This window comes from Schistocerca cancellata, chromosome 2 (assembly GCF_023864275.1).
Source record: "Schistocerca cancellata isolate TAMUIC-IGC-003103 chromosome 2, iqSchCanc2.1, whole genome shotgun sequence".
NCBI lineage: Eukaryota > Metazoa > Arthropoda > Insecta > Orthoptera > Acrididae > Schistocerca > Schistocerca cancellata.
In genome coordinates this window covers 144009810-144031057 of record NC_064627.1, presented here as the reverse complement: position 1 = coordinate 144031057, position 21248 = coordinate 144009810, and the positions used below count along the sequence as shown (strand labels likewise).

Genomic DNA, 21248 nt, shown 5'->3' with positions numbered 1-21248 from the left:
AAAGCTAATGTTTGTGGGATTTAGGGTCTGGACAGGAACTCTGCGAGCAATATCACAGCAACAGTGATCAACGGACTGCAACTGTAAGATCTAGTATAAATCGCGAAAACAAAGAGAAGGTAAAATAGCGATAATGTGGTATATTGATAGTAATGTGATATAGATAATATTACAAATGATAATGATAATGCAATTTAATCTAGGATCTGCACTCGTGGCAATTTCTTTGCAGATTTTTGGTGCATATCGGAGAGACAAAGTAGAGTTTTTAACTGCGTTGCGTCGGTTCACGATTGCTTTCAGGAAGAATAATGTCTGATTACACAAAGATGGCTTAAGCCTGACATTTAACCCGGATTGCCTTCACGCAATCTGATTCTTCGATACAGATACCTAAGGGACCTAACTGAACATAAAAAAATGGATACACGAAAGTGGGTTTTGGTAATGGTTATCAAATCTGAGTTTGAATACATTAGTAGCCTCCCGGAAACAACCGAGATACCGCTATAAAGAGCTGACCTGTAGCACAGTTAGCATACATCAAAAGAACAGTAAGGTTGCTTATAGAAAAGAATAGAAGGAAAAAGATTTAGTTATGACTCATCAATATATACTAAAAGAATCCATACCACTGAACATGAGTAAATACCTAAGGAACACAGAACTTTCATTTGTTATTTTCCTTCACACATTGCGTGGTACAGCAATGTCCTGTTTCGTCTGTCAATATTTTCTTCAAATTAGTTGTCCTTGCGTGCGCGTGAGTATTTCATTGCGTCACACTGTTTTTTGAAGCGTTTGTTCGTTTACATTTTTTAGTTCACAAAATATACACTACTGGCCATTAAATTTGCTACACCACGAAGATGACGTGCTACAGACGCGAAATTTAACGGACAGAAAGAAGATGCTGTGATATGCAAATTATTAGCTTTTCAGAGCATTCACACAAGGTTGGCGCCAGTGGCGACACCTACAACGTGCTGACATGAGGAAAGTTTCCAACAGATTTCTCATACACAAACAGCAGTTGACCGGCGTTGCCTGGTGAAACGTTGTTGTGATGCCTCGTGTGAGGAGGAGAAATGCGTACCATCACGTTTCCGACTTTGATAAAGGTAGGATTGTAGCCTATCGCGATTGCGGTTTATCATATAGCGACATTGCTGCTCGCGTTGGTCGAGATCCAATGACTGTTAGCAGAATATGGAATCGGTGGGTTCAAGAGGGTAATACGGAACGCCGTGCTGGATCCAAACGGCCTTGTATCACTAGCAGTCGAGATGACAGGCATCTTATCCTCATGGCTGTGACGGATCGTGCAGCCACGTCTCGATCCCTGAGTCAACAGATGGGGACGTCTGCAAGACAACAACAATCTGCACGAACATTTCTACGACGTTTGCAGCACCGTGGAGACCATGGCTGCGGTTACCCTTGACGCTGCATCACAGACTGGAGCGCCAGCGATGTTGTACTCAACGACGAACCTGGGTGCACGAATGGTAAAACGACATTTTTTCGGATGAATCCAGGTTCTGTTTACAGCATCATGTTGGTCGTATCCATGTTTGGTGACATCGCGTTGAACGCACATTGAAAGCGTGTATTCGTCATCGCCATACTGGCGTATCACCCGGCGTCATGGTATGGAGTGCGATTGGTTACAGGTCTCGGTCACCTCGTGTTCGCATTGACGGCACTTTTAACAGTGGACGTTACATTTGAGACGTGTTACGACCCGTGGCTCTACCCTCCATTCGATCCCAGCGAAACCCTACATTTCAGCAGGGTAATACACGACCGCATGTTGCAGATCCCATACGGGCCTTTCTGGACGCAGAAAATGTTCGACTGCTGCCCTGGCCAGCACATTCTGCAAATCTCTCACCAATTGAAAACGTCTGATCAATGGTGACCGAGCAACTGGCTCGTCACAATACACCAGTCACTACTCTTGATGAACTGTGGTATCGTGTTGAAGCTGCACGGACAGCTGTAGCTGTACACGCCATCCAAGCTCTGTTTGACTCAATGCCCAGGCGTATCATGGACGTTATTACGGCCAGAGGTGGTTGTTCTGGGTACCGATTTCTCAGGAACTATGCACCCAAATTGCGTGATAATGTAATCACATGTCAGTTCTAGTATAATAAATTTGTCCGATGAATACCAGTTTATCATCTGCATTTCTTCTTGGTGTAGCAATTTTAATGGCCAGTAACGTAGTATAACTTGTAGCGATGCTACACGACACTGCTTGACATGTCGGCAACGAAACAGTAAAAGGTAATCATGTCTCTAGAACTATACGTAATAAAAGATAGATTTTTATCATTCATATGTTTCACATCTTATTACCATCGGGCGGCAATGATTTAAATATGTGCACCCAGCGGGTCATAGTGTTTATTTGAAGCAGGACGCGCGTCTTTGTGTAGACGCACATTACAAAAATATAACATTTTACCAACTACAACTTGCAGGCTGTCTTCTCTTTCAAGACAAAGATTTTATATACAGAGCATGCGAAACCCAATAATATTACAAAGAGTCGAACATGAAAGGGAAGCAGTACTTGACAAGGGATGAAACATATTCAGGCCTATCCACAATGTTATTCAGTCTGTAGAGAGCGCGCAATATGCCGTGGCCGCTAGATGCGCAGCAGGCTGGGGAAGCGTGGGAGTCGCTCAGAGCGCTGCAGTGGAAATGCCATTCTCAACTGAAGCCTACGCTCATATTTTTTTTGTAAATATTAAGTGAGACCCCTCCACGCCCACACTTACATGGTGACCACCCAAAAAGATCTACCGTCACCTTTGCTTTCCTTAGTATGTAAATAGAACTGCGTCGAAAATGCAGCGACTTATTTCCGTCTGGCTTGTTAACCATTTGCAATTTTCAGAGAAGCGTCATGAGTGGCGAATTTCGAGAACAGCCTACATATTTCTCTGGTTACCATGTCAAAATTTACTTTTTTTGCCAAAACACCGCGGCGTTTACACTGTTTTACCGCACTAACGCATTGTGCAGAAACAATTGCGAGATAATTCTGAAACAGTTGTATAATAATTTTATTAACGGAGGAAATGAGGAAAAGTAAAGTCAGTAGCTTAGGAAAAAGCACATCCTCGTTACAAAAAACGTGTGATATCGTCAAACATGTTCTCCCAAAACCCATAGCATTTCTCATTTTGCCAGCTATCGGTGGCCGCCGAAAAATTACATTCCTTCACCGAAAAACTATGTAGTTATTGGAATAACATGGTAGATAACGAAGTACATAAGTACGATATGGTAAAATACTCTCCTCTTTGCAAGCTATCATTTGCCAAAATCTCATTTCGATCTCTGAAACCGTTTATGAAATATGAAGAATATTGTGGATATTTCAGTTTGGCTTTATCGCTGGCGCGGCGCGATCGCAAATGAGTGTGCTACATCGGGTCACGTTTCTCGAGATTGGTGACAGATAGATACCTTTACCCATCCTAAAGAAAACTTCAATATGTTAGCTAAATTTTTTATACCTAATATGCATTAAACACAAAATCAAAGCCACCTCTGTTTTTCACTGCACACTTCTTCGAATTTCGCGCAACGTCTTACCTTCTCGTAAATATCACAATAACTATTACTGTTAACGAAATGCTAGGAACATCATCATGAACCTCACATATAAAGCTATGAGTAAAGCAAAAATAAAATTGTGAATCTTCAGGTTTTGGCGGCGCAAAGACTGTTCCATTAAGTTTCGGGTGTGCAGCCGCAAGAAATCTCCTTCTTCTTCTAATATTTCGGCTGTGTAACGTTCAGCCATCTTCAGAGTGAGCCGCAAGGCTGCCGCTCCAGTTTTTTTTTCTTTATTGTTATTTCCATACCTATACAATCAGGTAGGCTGTCAGCGGCATGCTACGCCGCTCTTCAGCCATAGAGTTGACAATGACAGAACACAGAATGGAGAACCAGAATGAACATAGTGGCAGGCAAAAAATAGTGGTCACAGATATACAAAAACACGGAGCCGTTCACACTCGACGATAACGACACTGAAAACATGTTGACACGGCGCACAGAACACTGATGAATCCGACGGCACAAGTGAACGTTTGAGCGGGACGGCGGACACTAAAAACACAAAACGACGGCACATACACGTGAAACTGATGGCTATGAACTCCCGCGCGCGAAAGTCCACAGATCGTGTACGAGTCCGGGGACCTGCCAAGGGGGAAGGAGGGGGAGTGCGAGGGAGAGGGGCGAGCAAGGATGCCAATGACGGAGGAGACGGAGGTAAAAGATGGAGCAGGGAGAAAGGGAGGAGGGAGGGAAGGGGGAGAGAAGGGAGGGAGGGTTCCCAAAGGAAAACACACAGGAATAGGGAGGGAGGATCAAAGTTGGTAGGAGGGGTAGATGGATGGGAGGAGGACACCATCAGGGAGGGGGAGCTGGCGGAAGCAACCTTGGGAGAGGGTAAGGAGGATGGAGAGATGGAGACCGGGTGGGACGTGGGAATACAGGCGCGGCAGCAGGTGGGGGTGGGAAAGGATGGGTGAGACAAGCGGGTGAGGAGGATCGAGTTTACGGGAGGTGTACAGGATCCAAATGTCAAGGAAAAGGAGGAGGTGGGGGAACGGAGGATCCGCATGGGGGAGGGGAGACGGATGTCATAGGCGAGGCGGAGAGCATGGCGTTCAAGGATCTGAAGGGATTTATAAAAGGTAGCGGGGGCGGAGATCCAGGCAGGATGGGCGTAACAAACGATAGGGCGGATGAGGGATTTATAGGTGTGGAGTATGGTGGAGGGATCCAGACTCCACGTTCAGCCGGAAAGGAGCTTGAGGAGACTCGGGAGTGTGCCTGGGCTTGGATTTTCCGGAGACGGGGGGTCCAGGAGAGGCGACGGTCGAGGGTGACGCCAAGGTACTTAAGGGTGGGGGTGAGGGCGATAGGACGGCCATAGATTTTTAGATAGAAATCGAGGAGGCGGAAGGAAGGAGTGGTTTTGCCTACAATGATCGCCTGGGTTTTGGAGGGATTGACCTTGAGCAACCACTGGTTGCACCAAGCGGTGAACTGGTCAGGATGGGGTTGGAGAAGGTGTTGGTAGCGCTGCAGGGTGGGGGCGAGGGCAAGGAAGGCGGTGTCATCGGCAAAATGGAGAAGGTGGATGGGGGGTGACGGCGGCGGCAAGTCCGCCGTATACAAAAGGTACAGAAGGGGGGAGATGATGGAGCCTTGGGGCACACCTTCGGAAGGAAAAAAGGTGTAGGAATCCGTGTTATGGATGGTGACGTAGGAAGGACGCTGGGAGAGAAAGGAGCCGATCTGATGGACGTAGTTAATGGGAAGGGCGAAGGTTTGGAGTTTGAAGAGGAGACCGGAATGCCATACACGGTCATAGGCACGTTCGAGGTCCAGGGATAGGAAGATTGCGGAGCGACGGGAATTGAGTTGCTCGGAAAAGAGATGAGTGAGGTGAAGGAGAAGGTCATCAGAAGAGAAGGACAGCCGAAAACCACACTGGGTAACGGGAAGGAGGCGGTGCTGGCGGAGATGCTGGTGGATGCAGCGGGTGAGGATAGATTCCAGGACCTTGCTGAAGACCAAGGTAAGGTTGATGGGATGGTAGAAGGAGATGGCGGACGGCGGTTTACCGGGTTTAAGGAACATCAGGATACGGGAGGTTTTCCACAGGTCGGGGTAGTAGCCGGTGGACAGGACTACGTCGTAGAGCCTTGCCAGGGTGGAGAGGAAAGAGACAGGAGCTTCACGAAGCTGGCGGTAGGTGACACGATCGTGACCAGGAGCAGTGTTGCGTTTTGTGCGGAGTGTAGCAATGAGACCCTATATAGCGATAGGTGCATTGAGTTCCGTGTGTGCAATGTTGTCCAAGTACTGGAAACCAGGTGCAAGGGGAAGGACAGAGGAGTCAGTTCGATCGCGGACATCCGGGAAGAGGGAGTAATCGAACTGGGGATCATCGGGGATGGAAAAGATATCGGAGATGTAGGAGGCAAAGTGATTGGCCTTACTGAGGGTGTCAGGGAAGGGGTGATCATCATGGAGAAGATTATAGTAGGGGGAGGGTTTAGTTTTGGTAAGGCGACAGAAGGCTGACCAAAACTTGGACGAGTTTATAGGTAGGGTAGCATTTAAACGGGTGCATGTCTGTCTCCAGTCCCAGCGTTTCTTAACCACGAGCAAATTTCGAATGTGTCGCTGGAGTTGCCAGTGGCATCGTAGTGTGTCCGGGTCACGTGTGTGGAGGAAGGCACGGTAGAGATGGCGGGATTTACGGAGGAGGAGGACGGCCTGTGGGGGTAAGGTAGGACAGTGGGGGTGGATGGTGACAGTAGGGATGTGGGCCTCCACAACCTAAGACAATGTCTGCTGGAGAAAGGAGGCAGCATGTGTAACATCATCAGGGTGGTGGTAGGTGAAGGGTTGACTATCGACCTGGGTGGAGAGGGTATCCCGGTAGCCATTCCAGTTGGCACGGGAATAGTCATGGACGTACTTTTGGGGAGGGTCATTATCAGGGTTGGGGTGGGGGAGGCGACCGTCTGAAACGGTGAGGAGGACAGGGAGATGGTCGCTACCCATAGGCTCCAGGACATCCACCGTTATGCGGCCAAGGAGATTAGGGGAGGAAAGGATAACATCCGGAGTGGAGTTGGATTCGGGACGGGAGTACTGGGGAATGGGGATGAGGTCACCTTGAAGGGAGGAGAGGAACCGATGCCACTCCCGTAACTGGGCGGCGGAACGACTATGGATGTTCAGGTCGGCGGCGATCACGTAGGAGGAGAAGGTACAGTCAATGTGGGAGAGGAAGTCGAAGGGAATAGGGCGGACATAGATGGTGGTGCAGGTGATGGTAAGGCCGCGGAATAAGAGACTAAGGATCAGATGTACGGTGGGGTCAGGAAGGAGAGGTTGGAGCCGAACTGGTACCTGGCGGCGGTGACCAACTCTGCCACACACAATCGGGAGGGGATTATTGGAGTGGTGAAGGAAGTAGGGCCAAGTGTGGATGGTGTGGTGGGGTTGGAGGACGGTTTCATTGAGGAGGAAGGCATCCACGTGGTGGGTGGCAAGGGTGTGCAGGAAGAGGTTCTTGTTGGTGGGAAGGGAGCGGATGTTGTTGAAAAGGATACAGTGCTGTCGCACCATGATAGGAATTTAGACAAGGGTGTCAAGACGGGAGAAGGTGAAATGGGCCTGGTTGTTGGAGTAGGTGGCATACATTTTTAGGTGGAAAACGGAATGGGCGGCGAGGGATATCTGTTGGAGTGTGAACATTTTGGAGGATGATGGTGAGGAATCTGACGATGTCCTCAGCGGTAGGGGGAGGCGAAGGGAATTATCGGGAGGGGTGGGGGCGTCCAGAGGGTGGACAGGGACAGTGAGTTCAGGAGTGGTGGGAGGGTGTTGGGCCTTACATTTCTGGGAGTAAGTGGGATGAGGGAGGTTACAGATATTACAGGAGAGGGGGGGCTGGAGGTTGGGGCACTACCGTAAGAAGTGGGCTTGCTTACAGTGCGGGCAGGTGGGGGCCTCGCGGCACTCAGATCTTGGGTGTGCATTACACCGCAAGCACCTCTGGCAGTGGAGGGATCGAGGAGGGGAACGGGAGGGGTCAACTTTATAACGTTGGTTGAAGAGGAGAGCACCCTCCTTCAGGAGACGGTCTATGGAAGGGGCGTGTTCGGAGAAGAACTGCATAAGGCGGGTGGGGCCGGCAGAGTTGTGAATGCGGGGAACCGCACACACCTCCAGATAGGGATGCGCCTGAAGTTCCGCCAACACCTCCTCGTCCGTGATTGTCGGACTAAGCCGAGTGATCATGGCGGTGAGGGTCGGCAGGCGACGCGGAGGTTGGGGTTGGCAGGAGGGAGGTGGGGAAGAAGCAGGGGTGAGGGAGGCATGAGGGCCAAAGCGGGTGACAGGGATGCTGGAAAGGAGATCTGTGTGAAGGGTAGGGCTGGTGGAGGAGATGAGGACCGAATCACAGCGAGGAGTGAGGAGGGAGATGGGGGCACTGGGAAAATGCTGGTGAAGGAAGAGGGTGAGGTTCGGGGCCTCAAGAAGGGAGGGATCAGGATGAGACATGAGGTAGCGGTAGGAGGACGGGAGGAGGAGGAGGAGGAGGAGGAGGAGGCAGTGACAGGCAGGGCCTTTTTAGGAGTAGAGGAGGCAGGGGTGCCACTGGGGCGTTTGACGGCGGCGGAGGAGGTGTGGGGGATGGGAGCAACAGGAATGTGGCAGGGAGTGGCAGGTCCCTGTGCTGGAGTCGGCGCCGGAGATGGTGGGGGCGATGGAGAAGGTGACGGTGATGATGAAGGCGAAGGGGAGAGTTGAGCGTGGCCCGTGGCCCTCCGGATGACCACCCTAGCGGGGGCTGCGTTAACGGAAGGAGCAGAGGGAGGGAGGGAAGGGGTCAGAGGAGGCGCGGGAGGGAGGGGCCGGGGTTGGGGCGACAAATAGTGAGGGAGACGGGAGAGTGAGGAGTGGGGGGATGGACTGAGGAGGGGGGTGATGGGGCACACCATGTGGTAGTGGTGGCGGCGGCAGAGAGGGATGTGTACATGATGGCAGTGGTGGTGGCTGTAATAGTGGTGGTGGGGATTGACGTTATGATAAGGGGAAAAACACAGGACAGGACAAAGAAGCAAACGAGGGACGGGCAAGGCGACGAGAGACACAGAGTAAAAGGGACGGAAAACGTTAAAGGATGAAGGAGACTGGGGCCGAAGCCCCACTCTGCTGTTGCTGGCGGGGGGGGGGGGGCACCTGGCTGGCTGGCAGGTGAGGATGCTGCTGCTGCTGCTGCTGCTGCTGCTGGCTGCTGGCTGGGACTGCTGCTAGCTGCTGGCTGGGACCGCTGCTGGCTGAGACCGCTGCTGGCTGCTGGCTGGGACCGCTGCTGGCTGAGACCGCTGCTGGCTGCTGGCTGCTGGCTGCTGGCTGGAACCACTGCTGGCTGCTGGCTGCTCGCTGGAACCGCTACTGGCTGCTGGCTGGAACCGCTGCTGGCTGGAACCGCTGCTGGCTGGAACCGCTGCTGGCTGCTGGCTGGGTTCGCTGCTGGCTGCTGGCTGCTGGCTGCTGGCTGGGACTGCTGCTGGCTGCTGGCTGGCACCTCCAATACACCTATGGCTTCGATTACAGGTGGAAAGGCACAATTGAAGGGCGGTATTCTTCTGGATTACCGCCGGAGATACCGCTCCAGTGCTCGCTTCGTCCCTTTATACTGTTGTACCGCGCAATTGCGCATGTGGCCACAGATGCAAATGCGCCAGAGACGTTGATCGGCAGTACAGACATGCATAATGCGTGAGTTGTATCTATGACTCCGCAGTTGATCTGTGTTGGCATCATTGTTAAGGCCTCTTGTGGGAAAATGTACTCATCACATAAGAAACTCGGCTGACTTCATTAGTAAACTGAAATCATTGAAAATGAACCTGTCTGATATATTAGTTAGTTTTGATGTGGTGGCTTTATTTACAAAGGTTCTCCTTCCAGAATCTCTACAACTTATTGAAAGAAGTTTTGACAGAGAGATTTCAGATTTATTTAAACATGTTCTGACCTCCACATATTTCTTATTTAACAACGAATTTTTTGAACAGACGGACGGAGTCGCCAGGGGTAGTCTCTTATCTCCTCTGGTGGCCAATTTATTTATGGAGGACTTCGAGGAGAAGGCGCTTGAATCTGCTGACTTGAAACCCACGGTATTCTGGAGGTATGTTGATGACACCTTTGTAGTTTGGCCCCATGGTGAAGACAACTTGCAAGACTTCTTAAGACATCTGAACTCCCTCCACGATCAAATAATGTTCACAACGGAAATTGAAAAGGAGGGATGCCTTCCATTCTTGGATGTTTTGGTTCGGCGCAGAGAGGATGGCACTTTGGGACATGAAGTGTATAGGAAGCCGACGCACACCGATCCGTATTTACGTGCAAATAGCTGCCACCATCCTGCCCAGACAATGAGTGTTCTCCAAACTTTGACTCACAGAGGTGCATATTACTTCTGACGAAAGCAGTCTGCAAGATGAACTTTCCCACTTACAAAGAGTGTTTGAAGACAATGGGTACTCTCCACAACAAATACAGAGGGCACTGAAAATATAACCGAAAGAGGCCACAAAGAAAGGAGATAAAGAAACCTTTAAATCGATGGCCTTCCTTCCATATGTGGGTAGCCTCTCATCAAAAATAGGACGCATCCTCGGCAGACACAAATTAAAAGTGATTTTTCGTCCTCCACCCAAGACAGCTGCGCTCTTGGGCTCCATCAAAAATGATTTGCTGCTCCGAAAATCTGGAGTTTACAAAATTCCATGTGAATGTGGCCTTTCTTACATCGGACAAACAACTCGTACTGTCCAAGAAAGATATACAGAACACCGGAGGAACACACGACTTTTACAACCTAACAAGTCGGCAGTCGCAGAGCACTGTATTGATAATGGTCACAGTATGTTGTATGACAACGTCGAAATTTTGGCAACTACATCATCCTTTTGGGACTCGATAGTGAAGGAGGCAATTGAAATTCGCTTGACGACGGATTTAATTAATAGAGATAGTGGTTTCAATCTTGATAAATCATGGAATCTGGCACTTGCTGTAATTAACTCGCAAAGACGTCGTCACAGTGCAGCTCATAATGATATATCGATATGCCAACACAGATCAACTGCGGAGTCATAGATACAACTGGCGCATTATGCACGTCTGTGCCGCCGACCAACGTCTCTTCTGGCGCATTTGCATCTGTGGCCGCATGCGCAGTCGCGCGGTACAACAGTATAAAGGGACGAAACGAGCACTGGAGCGGCAGTCTTGCGGTTCACTCTGAAGAAGGCTGAACGTTACACAGCCGAAATATTAGAAGATGAAGGAGATTTCTTGCGGCTGCACACCCGAAACTTAATGGAACAAAAATAAATTTTTTTATCGAACAGTTTCCGTAAAATCGTTCGAGAAAAATTGCAGGGTGCGCGCCTGAACTCTGTCATCGTTGACCGGCCGGAAGGTGGAAAACGCTTATCAGCCTCCCATCCCGAAAAAAAAAAAAAAAACGAATGAACTCGCCCAGCGCTTTGGACGAAAACTGGTCACTGGTCATCGGCCACAGTATGCTGCCCGAGTTATGCACTGATCGAGCAGCAGAGGTAACTAAGAAGAGATTTGGAATGGGAATTAAAGTTCAGGAAAATAAACAAAAACTTTGAGACTTTCTGATGGTATTCTAAATCGCTCAGATACCACAAAGGACTTGAATGAGCAGTTGAATGGAATGTCTTGAACCGATAAAAATCTTCAAAGTTGACACTGGGTGGTTATAACTAAGCTTTACTTATTTAACACGTTACAACGCGGAAAATAATTACCGTTCAAGTACCAATCTTGGTAGCATTTATGTCCAGAGTATGGGGCGCGTGACGTCCATGCGTCACAGCGCCTCCGTCCAGTTTCAACTGTGGCCACCAGGTGCTGGGATCAGTCATGGTGATTCATAGCCTCTCTCACCTGACCAGTCGCAGGGCACTTGTTGACGTGTCAACGTCAGCTCGGACAAAAGGAGCAGGGCATTATTGAGGAATCTCTTTTATCAAAACAACAGTAGTGCTGCAGCTGCACTTCAAGAACATCGCCGGCTGAAAGGATTACGAAAGGGTCCTCTTTCTTCACTTGTTGACATGTCAACGTCAGCTCGGACAAAAGGAGCAGGGCATTATTGAGGAATCTCTTTTATCAAAACAACAGTAGTGCTGCAGCTGCACTTCGAGAACATCGCCGGCTGAAAGGATTACGAAAGGGTCCTCTTTCTTCACTTGTTGACGTGTCAACGTCAGCTCGAACAAAAGGAGCAGGGCATTATTGATGAATCTCTTTTATCAAAACAACAGTAGTGCTGCAGCTGCACTTCGAGAACATCGCCGGCTGAAAGGATTACGAAAGGGTCCTCTTTCTTCCCCTGCTGTACGGAGCATGATTAAGAAGTTCGAATCAACTACAGAACTGGGCGTCGCTCCGGGAAGAGGACGACGACCGGTTGCACCACAGGTGGTTGATGAAATCGCTGTTGATATGGCAGACAACGCTGCGCGAAATTCCCGATCGTTGGGCACTGCGCGTACAGTATCACGGCAGTTGAACATCCGGTAGTCCCCTTTATGGAACGTGCTTCGAACTATTCTCAAATGGTATCAGCACAAGATCCATATCGTACAGCAACTTGCACCACAGTACGCACAACGACGTGTTGACTTTGCTTTCCACATTCTAGCAAGGACTGATGTTGAGAGGGCTGGTCCTGGACCATCATATGGACAGACAAAGCTCATTTTTCTGTGATGGGTGGGGTGAACACACAGAACTACCGTGTGTGTGGATCTTCACCTCCAGTCACTGCGCGTGAAGCTCCTCTATATGGTGTCATCAAATGGTGTAGCTTCACAGATATGTTCGTCATTGGCCCATTCTTTTTTTGAACAGGTTGGCAATCAAGGACCAAAGACATGATGTGTGACTGGGCAGTTCTGCTGCGATATATTTCACCAGCATGTCATACCCGCCCTACAGGAGAGAGACGCATTGAACTCAGCAGTTTTCATGCAAAATGGGGGCCCACGGGACATCGCTCCTGAAGTTGACCTGCTTTTCCGAAACACATTTGGAAGTGATCGAATTATCAACCGATGGTTTTCAAATGTTTGGCCGGCACGATCACCTGATCTCACTCCGTGGGATTTCTTGTTGTCGGGCTACCTGAAGGCTAAGGTTTACCAGCGGAATATTCGCACATGTCGCGATATGAAGAGCAGCATATCAAAATAGATAGCCAGCATACCTACGGACATGCTTCGTTCTGCTGTGCAGAATGCAACCATGCGTTTTGAGACTCTTCTGGACACTGATGGGCGCCATATTAAGCCCCTTTTGTGGTGGTAATGGTACCAGTATGTAATGGTATGATGTCGTATCAGTTCTGTATTATTTCTCTCCCCCATGCCCTTTACATTAATCTTACCAAGTTTGGTACTCGTACGGTAATTATTTTCCGTGTTATAACGTGTTAAATAGGGAAAATTTAACTGTAACTACCTGGTAGAATGTAGTGGAATTAAATCTGGTAGTGATAAGGGAATTAGATTCGAAAGATAAATTTTGATATTTGGCAGCAAAATAACTGACGATGGAAGAAGTTGAGCTGATACTAACAGCAATGCAATGGCGAGAAAAGTGTATCTAAAAGGAGAAATTTGGTTAAATCTAATATAAAGTTCAGCATAAAGAAATGTTTTCTTGAAGTATTCGTACGGTCTATACCCTGTTCTGAAGTGAAATGTAGACAATAAGCAGTTCAGACAAGAAGAGAATAGAAGCCGTTGAAATTTGTTACAGAAGCATGCTGAGGATTAGACGTATGGATCGAATAACTATCGAGGAGCCACTGCAGCAAACTGGAATACAGAGAAACTTATGTCACAACGTGACTGAAAGAAGGGATCAGCTGATAGGACAAATCCCGAGGCATCAAGGAATCGTTAATTTGGTAATGGAACGAAACAAAAAGCAGGTCCAAATGGACCTGGGTTTCAAGATTTGTGTAGAGATGGTTCAAATGGCTCTGAGCACTATGGGACTTAACATCTGAGGTCAACAGTGGCCTAGAACTTAGGACTACTTAAACCTAACTAACCTAAGGACATCACACACATCCATGCTGGAGGCAGGATTCGAACCTGCGACCGTAGCGGTCGCGTGGTTCTAGACTGAAGTGTCTAGAACCGCTCGGCCACACCGGCCAGCTATGTAGAAACGATGAGGCTTCCACAGAATAGACTAGTGTAGAAAATTGTATCATACCAGTCTTTTCACTGAACACCACCACAACAACAATAACATACTTCCACAAGACGAGCTCTGGATGATATATCATATATAAACTTTGCCCTGCAGAATGAAATCATTACTAGTCGAGCAAACAAGCATGCATCAAATAAGCGTCAAGGATGCTTTGCCTACAGTCTTACACTTGTACATATGGGAAGCTAGTAGTAGGTCTGTGCATGAAATCTATAATTTGTCAACTTGCAGAGAAGACATGATTCGTCTCAAGGCATTAATAACAGCAATTTTCGACAAATGATAACAGATTACACTTCAGGCTGCTTTGCAACCAAAATTGGGATTCACCACTGAAGAACGGGAGACATTGGGGTACAATGTACTGTGTACGGTATGATCGTTAGTGATATTACAAGTTCAGATTGGGAATGAATGAAGAAAGAAATTCTCATCAAAGGTTCAATTCATGCATTTGCTTACGCGATTATAGAGAAACGAGAGAAACCCAAATCTGCGTGGCCGCTCAGAAATTTGCACTGCCACGCACCGAATGCCACCTCGCCTGCCGACTCACCCCGCTCTTGACCCGCAGTCCTCACAGCACATACTAGGGTTTCCCCTGAATCTTTTTCTGACGCTTTCCACATAACCTCGCATATCTGTCATATCTGTGCACAGTACTCGTTGATAATTTCATTGCAACTCCTCCAATGTGTGATCAGTCTCGCTTCGTTTCTGTGGTGATAAATTGTTGCCACCACCCATGAAGTAGATACATCTGATCACTTTTCCGAATCTAGAAATGTCCTGTCTCCTGTCTGTCAATGGCTCAACATTGCAGATTACTTAGCAAAGTATGCATGTGCATACGCCATCCGACCAGTTGGTTATTACATGAGTCTTTTCTCACTTTCTGGACACAGAGCGCCTTACTTCATTCATACACACGATTGTCGTTTTTGTGGTCTTCAGTCAGAAAACCGGCTCGATGCAGCTCTCCACGCTGCTCTACCCCGTACAATCCTTTACACCCGTGCATCTGTAAACTAGATCAATTTGAAACTACTGTATTCATCCTTTGGTCTCCCTCTACCTTCTGTATCATAGATCCGCCCCGTTCCACCCCCACCCGCACACTTCTCTCCAGTACCAACCTGATGATTATATCATGCCTCAACACGTATCCAATCAACTGATGTCTTCCTCCAGGCAAGTCGTGCCATAATTTATTTTTTCCACAGTTTGATTAAGTTTCTTCTAATTAGTTATTCCGATCTAAACATCAAATCATTAGCGTTCCTCTGTAGCATCACATTTCAAATACTTCTATTCACTTCCTGCCACAACTGTTAATCATCCACGTTTGACTTCCGTTCAAGGCTTCATTACAGAAAAATACCTTCACAAAAGGCTTCCTAAATCTTATGTTCACATTAGATCTTGGCAAACATCTCTCTTTCAGAAATTCTTTTCATGTTATATCTTGTCTACATTTTATATCCTTTCTACTTCAGCCATTATCAGCTATTGCTGCCCAATTAATAGAACTCATCTAGTCTTTCAACGTCTCATTTTCTAATCTAATTCTTTCAGCATCATCTGACTGAACTCTGTTGCATACCATTATCCTAGTTTTACTGTTGTTGATATTCATCAGATAACCTTTTTTCAAGACTGTTCATTCTGATCAACTGCTCCTCCAAGTTCTTTAGTGAATATCATTAGCAAACCCCAAGGTTTTATTTCGTCTCCCAGAACTTTAATTCCCTTTCCAAATGTGTTGTTGATTACCTTCATAGCACGTTCAGTCTACAGACTCCGTCTCACTTTCTTCTCAATCACTGCTTCCCTTTCATGTATTTCAGCTCCTAAAACTGCAATGTAGTTTCTGCACAAGTTTTAAAAAACCTTTCGCTACCTTTATTTTATCGTTGTTATCTTCAAAATTTTAAGAAGCTTATTCCAGTTAACATTGTCAAAATCTTCTTGTAAATCTAGAAATATTAAAAACGTAGGTTTGCCTTGTCTATCATCTAACATGAATCATATGGCATTACTGTCTCGCGCGTTTCTACATTACTGCGAAACCCAAAGCGATCTTCACAGGGGTCGGTTTCTACTAGTTTTTCCACTTTTAAGTAATTCATGTCAGTGTTTTGCAAACATAACGTATTATACTGACAGTTTGTCAATATTCACACTTTCAGAGCGTGCCTTCTTTGAAACTGGAATTACTACGTTCTTCCTGAAGTCCGAGGATATTTCAACTGTCTCCTATATCTCGCACGCCTGGTGGAATAGTTCTGTCATAGATGGATCTACCAAGGATCTCAGTTGTTCTGAGGGGATGTCGTCTACTCCACCGGTCTTATTTCGACTTAGGTGTTTGAATGCTCTGTTCAGTTCTTTTGGCAATATCATGATCCCCACCTCATCTTATCCTAATTTCTCTTCTCTGTCTATTATACGGGGATATTCAAAACGATGGAACAGATTTAAAACATTTATCCCGTCCGAACTACAAAAGACAGAAATATAAATGCAACATTCCTGGAAAGAGAAAAGTTCAAATGTTTATGCATTCAATGTGAGCACCATGTGTTACACGACAAATATTAAAACTGTGGCTCATTTCCTCCTATAGACGAAGTAGCTCGTCTCCCGTTATCGAATTCACAGTGCGATGTCGCAGACTTTCAAGAGTGTCAGGGGTGTGGGGGATAAAACGCCGTCTTTTAAGTAACACCACCTTGCATGAAAGTGAAGTCATCTGAATCATCTTCAAGTTGAGGAGAAACCCAGTTTTCAGGCATGTCTAGATAGGTTAGTCCTGTGATAGTTTTATCCACCAAGAAGCAAGCAACAGCGCCAGTGTGGCGGTTATTCTTACTACCAGAACTATTCAAATTTTAAACTGTTGTCTGCCCAGGAACACTGGAATTACGGTGCTACCTTTTATAATTTGGGAGACATAAAGTTTTGATCTCAGTTCCTTCTTTTTGAATAGCCCTGTATTACCCTCAAGTTCACTTCCGTTCTATAGCCATCCTATACAGTCCCTTCACTTTTCAGCTTTCCTTTCTTTGTTTAGTACTGTCTTGCCATATGCTCTCTTGTTATTCATACAGCTGCTTCTCACTTCTAAAATGGTCTTCTTATTATTCCTGTAGGTGACATCTATCTTTTCGCTAGTAACGCATGCTTATGTATCATTATATTTCTCGTGTGGCTATTTTTGCTTTGTCTTTGCTTCAATTTGTAGATGTCTGTATTCCCATTTGCCTGTTTCATATGCTGAATTTTTGCATTTTGTCCTTTCGTCCACTGCATTCATTATCTCGTGTCTTGTCAAATAATTTGCACTGCGCTTCGTGTTTTTGCCCACTTAATCTTCTGCTGCCTTCAGTATTTTATCTCTGAAGACTACCCATTCATCTACTGTTATGTTTCTTACCTCTCTGAAACTCTCAACAGCCTCAGGTTCTTCAGTTTATCCAACTCCAATCTCCTTAATTTCCTACCTATCTGCATTTTTTTTTTACTTCTTATTTTCACAGCTAATAATTTATGGTCAGCATCCACATCTGTCCTGGAAGTGTTTCGCACTTTAAAATCTGATTTCGGTATCTATGCTTTGCCATTATGCAATATAAGTATTTAAAACCTTTCTGTATCTCCAAGTCTCTTCCACGTACACAATCTCCTCTCACGACTTTTAAACCAAGTATTAGCGATGATTAAATTGTGCTCTGTGCATAATCCTATCAGGCAGCTTCCTCTTTGATGCCTATTCTCCGCGTTCTATTACTATTTTTCCTTTCCCATTTCCTACTGCGGATTTTCAGTGCACCATCATAATTAAATTTTTGTCTTCTTTAACTATCTGAATAATTTCTTTCATCTCATCATACATTCTATCCATCTCTTCATCATCTGTGGAGCTAACTGGCATATAAACTTGTACTACTGTGGCGGGTGTGGCGTAGTATCTATCTAAGCTAGTATAATGCGCTAACTATCTGTTCGTAGTAGCGTACCCGTATTCCTATTTTCTTGTTCATTATTAGACCTACTCCTGCATTATCCGATCTGATTTTGTATTTATAACCCCTTAGCCCACCTGACTGGATGTCCTTATCTTCCTGCCGCTGCAGCTGACTAATTCCCACTATATCTAACCTCGGCCTATCCATTGCTCCTACCTACTTACCTACCCCACTAAGGAATCTAACATTCCAAGCTGCGACCTGTGGGATCCTACTTTTATTTTTCCTTGTGACGACCTCCTTCCACCGGAGATCCCAGTGGGGGACTATTTTACCTGCTGGATACAATCCCCTCTTTCAATATAATGGCTGTAGTTTCACTTTGCTTTCAGCCGTACGCCGTACCAGCATAGCAAGGCCACGTTGGCTGATGTTAGAACGCCATATCAATAGTTGCCCCTCCAACTAAACTACTGAAATGTCTGCTGACATTTTTTAGGAACCATAGACTTGTCTGGCCCCTCGACAGAAACACGTCCTCTGCGGTTGCACCTACACCACGGCTATCTGTATCGTCGCCGTACGTAACCCACTCGACCTCGGCAAGATCCATGGTTGACGCGGAGATGAAATATTCTCTACTAATGACAAAAACAGATTGTAGAGTCACCGGTTTGCATATGATGTCTTGTGTAGGACTGACATACTACTAGCATAATTCGCGTCGTTGTTAATTGCTTTACTTTTTAGCCAATTAATATTTATGTGATTTTTTCCCACACGGAAGATCGAGCAGCATATACGAGGAGCGTTCAATGAGTAATACATGACTTAATTTTGGCAAATTTCGGTTGAAAAAGTTCATGATTTCTTCTAGGGCATCGCGGAATATTCCCGCTTCAGCCTCTCCAGTTTCATGAAGTTCCGGTTGGTGAGGGCGCTTCACGAAGCCTTCAAAATGGCGGCTGTAAAGGAAGTGTGATCAGCCAGAGAGGTGTCATTGAGTTTCTTTTTGGGGAAAACAAAAGTATCGCAGACATTCATAGGCGCTTGCAGAATGTCTGCGGCAACCTGGCAGTGAACAAAAGCGCGGCGAGTCGTTGGGCGAGGCGTCTGTCATCACTGCAACAAGGTCGCGCAAGCCTGTCCGATCTCGCACGTGTCGGCCGTTCACATACAGCTGTGACTCCGGCAGTGTCAGAACGTGCAGACACTGTCATTCGAGGTGATGGACGGATCACAATGAAACACCTCGGCTGCACAACTGGACTCCTCTATCGGCAGTGCTGACACACTCCTCCACTAGTTGGGGTACTCAAAGGTGTGTCCTACTGGGTTCCTAGGAAAATTTGAGCATCAACTTTATCGTGTTCGGCGTCACAAAAATGCAAACAAACTTGTCCTTCTCCGTGACAACACATGGCCTCAGACAAGTCAGTGGGCCTGAAAGGAGCTCACAAAAATTCATTGCACTGCTCTTCCTCATCCACCCTTTACCCTGTTCTCGCACGATCCTACTTCCATCTGTTTGGCCCGATGAGGGACGCACGCCGTGGGAAGCAGCACGTGGATGATGGGGAATTATCGATGCAGCAGTACGTTGGCTCCAAGGTCGAAAAGTAGAGCGGTACCATTCGGGTCAGGTGTCGTAAAGCCTTCGCCATTGAACGGAGATTATGTTGAAAAATACGGTTTTGCAGCGAAAATAGTGGAGGATAATATAACGTATTCGAATCCTGAATCAAACCAACCTGCTTTCGAGAAAAAAATGTGTTGCCATACTTAAGGGGAGGTTTACTGTCTTTGCCCAAAAAAAGCAAGTTCTTTGAGAATTTTTTCCTCAGGATGTGTTACGGATATCAGTCTCAAATTTGGTCCAAATATTTGATATTTCCTCCACAACCTGAATTTTTTTCAACCGGAAATGTCTAGGAGCAAAGGCGGAAGTGCCGTCGGAACGAAACAAAATTTCGATGTAGAGCTCAACGCGCTGTATGTCACAGGTCAGCCGGCTCGTCTGAAATCAAAATTGAGTTGACGTTAGCGACGTATATAAGATTCTTTAGGAGTTGTACCTCGCTTAATTTATTTGGACCATAGGAAACAAAATGGCGGCCATTGGAAAAAAGTTTTCATCCATTTTTCGGCCAAGTAAAAATATTTATAGTTGATGGATCGAAATAAAAGTGGTACAACTCCTAGACAAAGAACCATGCCCATCAGTTCAGTAGGTTTGAAGTTACCGCACCGCGCGATAAAAATACTCATTTCAAGAAAAAACGCGTTTGAAGTTTTGACTACATATAAATGCAAATTTATGCAACTTATGTTCAATCTGCTATTCCGGGTCCATAAACTAAACCTTCCTCTTCCTCACAGAGGGCGTTCTGTTCGATCTGGGCCATCCTGCGCTGCTCCAGAGCCGCTCGTACAGCCGGTTACAAGCGGTTTTCGGCCGCTTGTATCCGGTGGTCGTCCGAATGCTTGGCGAACTGCGTCGAATAGAGTCCCAGGGTGACGTCCAACGTTGTCATGGTCTTCAGAATTGCTGAAGACCCTTCGTTGAAACTGCTCACTGCCAGGAAAGTCGCAATCTCCACAGTCATCGCACCAGAATGCAAATGCTTAGGGGCTAACTTCCAAACACACGCGTTCAAACTGTCAATTGAGTTTTGTGTGTTTTCTCCCAAGAACCGGTACAATAACTCGTCCTCCGAAATAAAAAAACTGGTTCGTGAAAAAGGCCGATTTCAGGCAGGTGCATTTTTTTGTCCAAAAGCGAATAACAAACATTTCCGTTGCGTATTCGGAAAAACCGTTTGAGGAGTGGATTCTAAACACTTTTATGGAGCCAAAAATGAAACTTAAAAAAAATCGATTTTTTGAACCAAAAGACAGTAAACCTCCCCTTAATGAACGTTCCTCGTAATTCAGTTTGTGTTCATTAACGTTGCGTAAAATCTATTTCAGTCCTGTAATACATTATGTATGATCCAAAAATCCCCCATAAATATCGAAGCAGAAACTGTAGAGGGACTGTTGCTGCACAAAGGACGACTCTGAATGTGGAGGCAGCCACGACCGCTGCAGTCCACTGCAGACTTGGCTTTCGTAACACTGGACACAGTTCGAAAAAAGAAGAAGACAGACGAATCTGTAGTTCTTGTGGTGTCGTAGTGAATTTAATTTTACATATGGCATAAATAAACAAATTCTTGGCCTGCACTACATTTTACATGCACAAGTAGTGATGCTAGAATGAGATTTTCGATCTGATGCGGAGTGTGCGCTGATATGAAACTGGTAGATTAAAACTGTGTGCCGGATCGAGACTCAAACTCGGGACCTTTGCCTTTTGCGGGCAAGTGCTCTGTGAGA

The 21248-nt window shown here is 46.5% G+C and overlaps 1 protein-coding gene across 2 annotated transcripts in view; it reads left to right on the top strand.

Annotated features, from left to right (window-relative positions):
• LOC126161430 (farnesol dehydrogenase-like) overlaps window positions 1-21248 on the top strand; it is a 163869-nt gene that overhangs the window by 28783 nt on the left and 113838 nt on the right. The gene's annotated exons all lie outside the window — the stretch shown is intronic.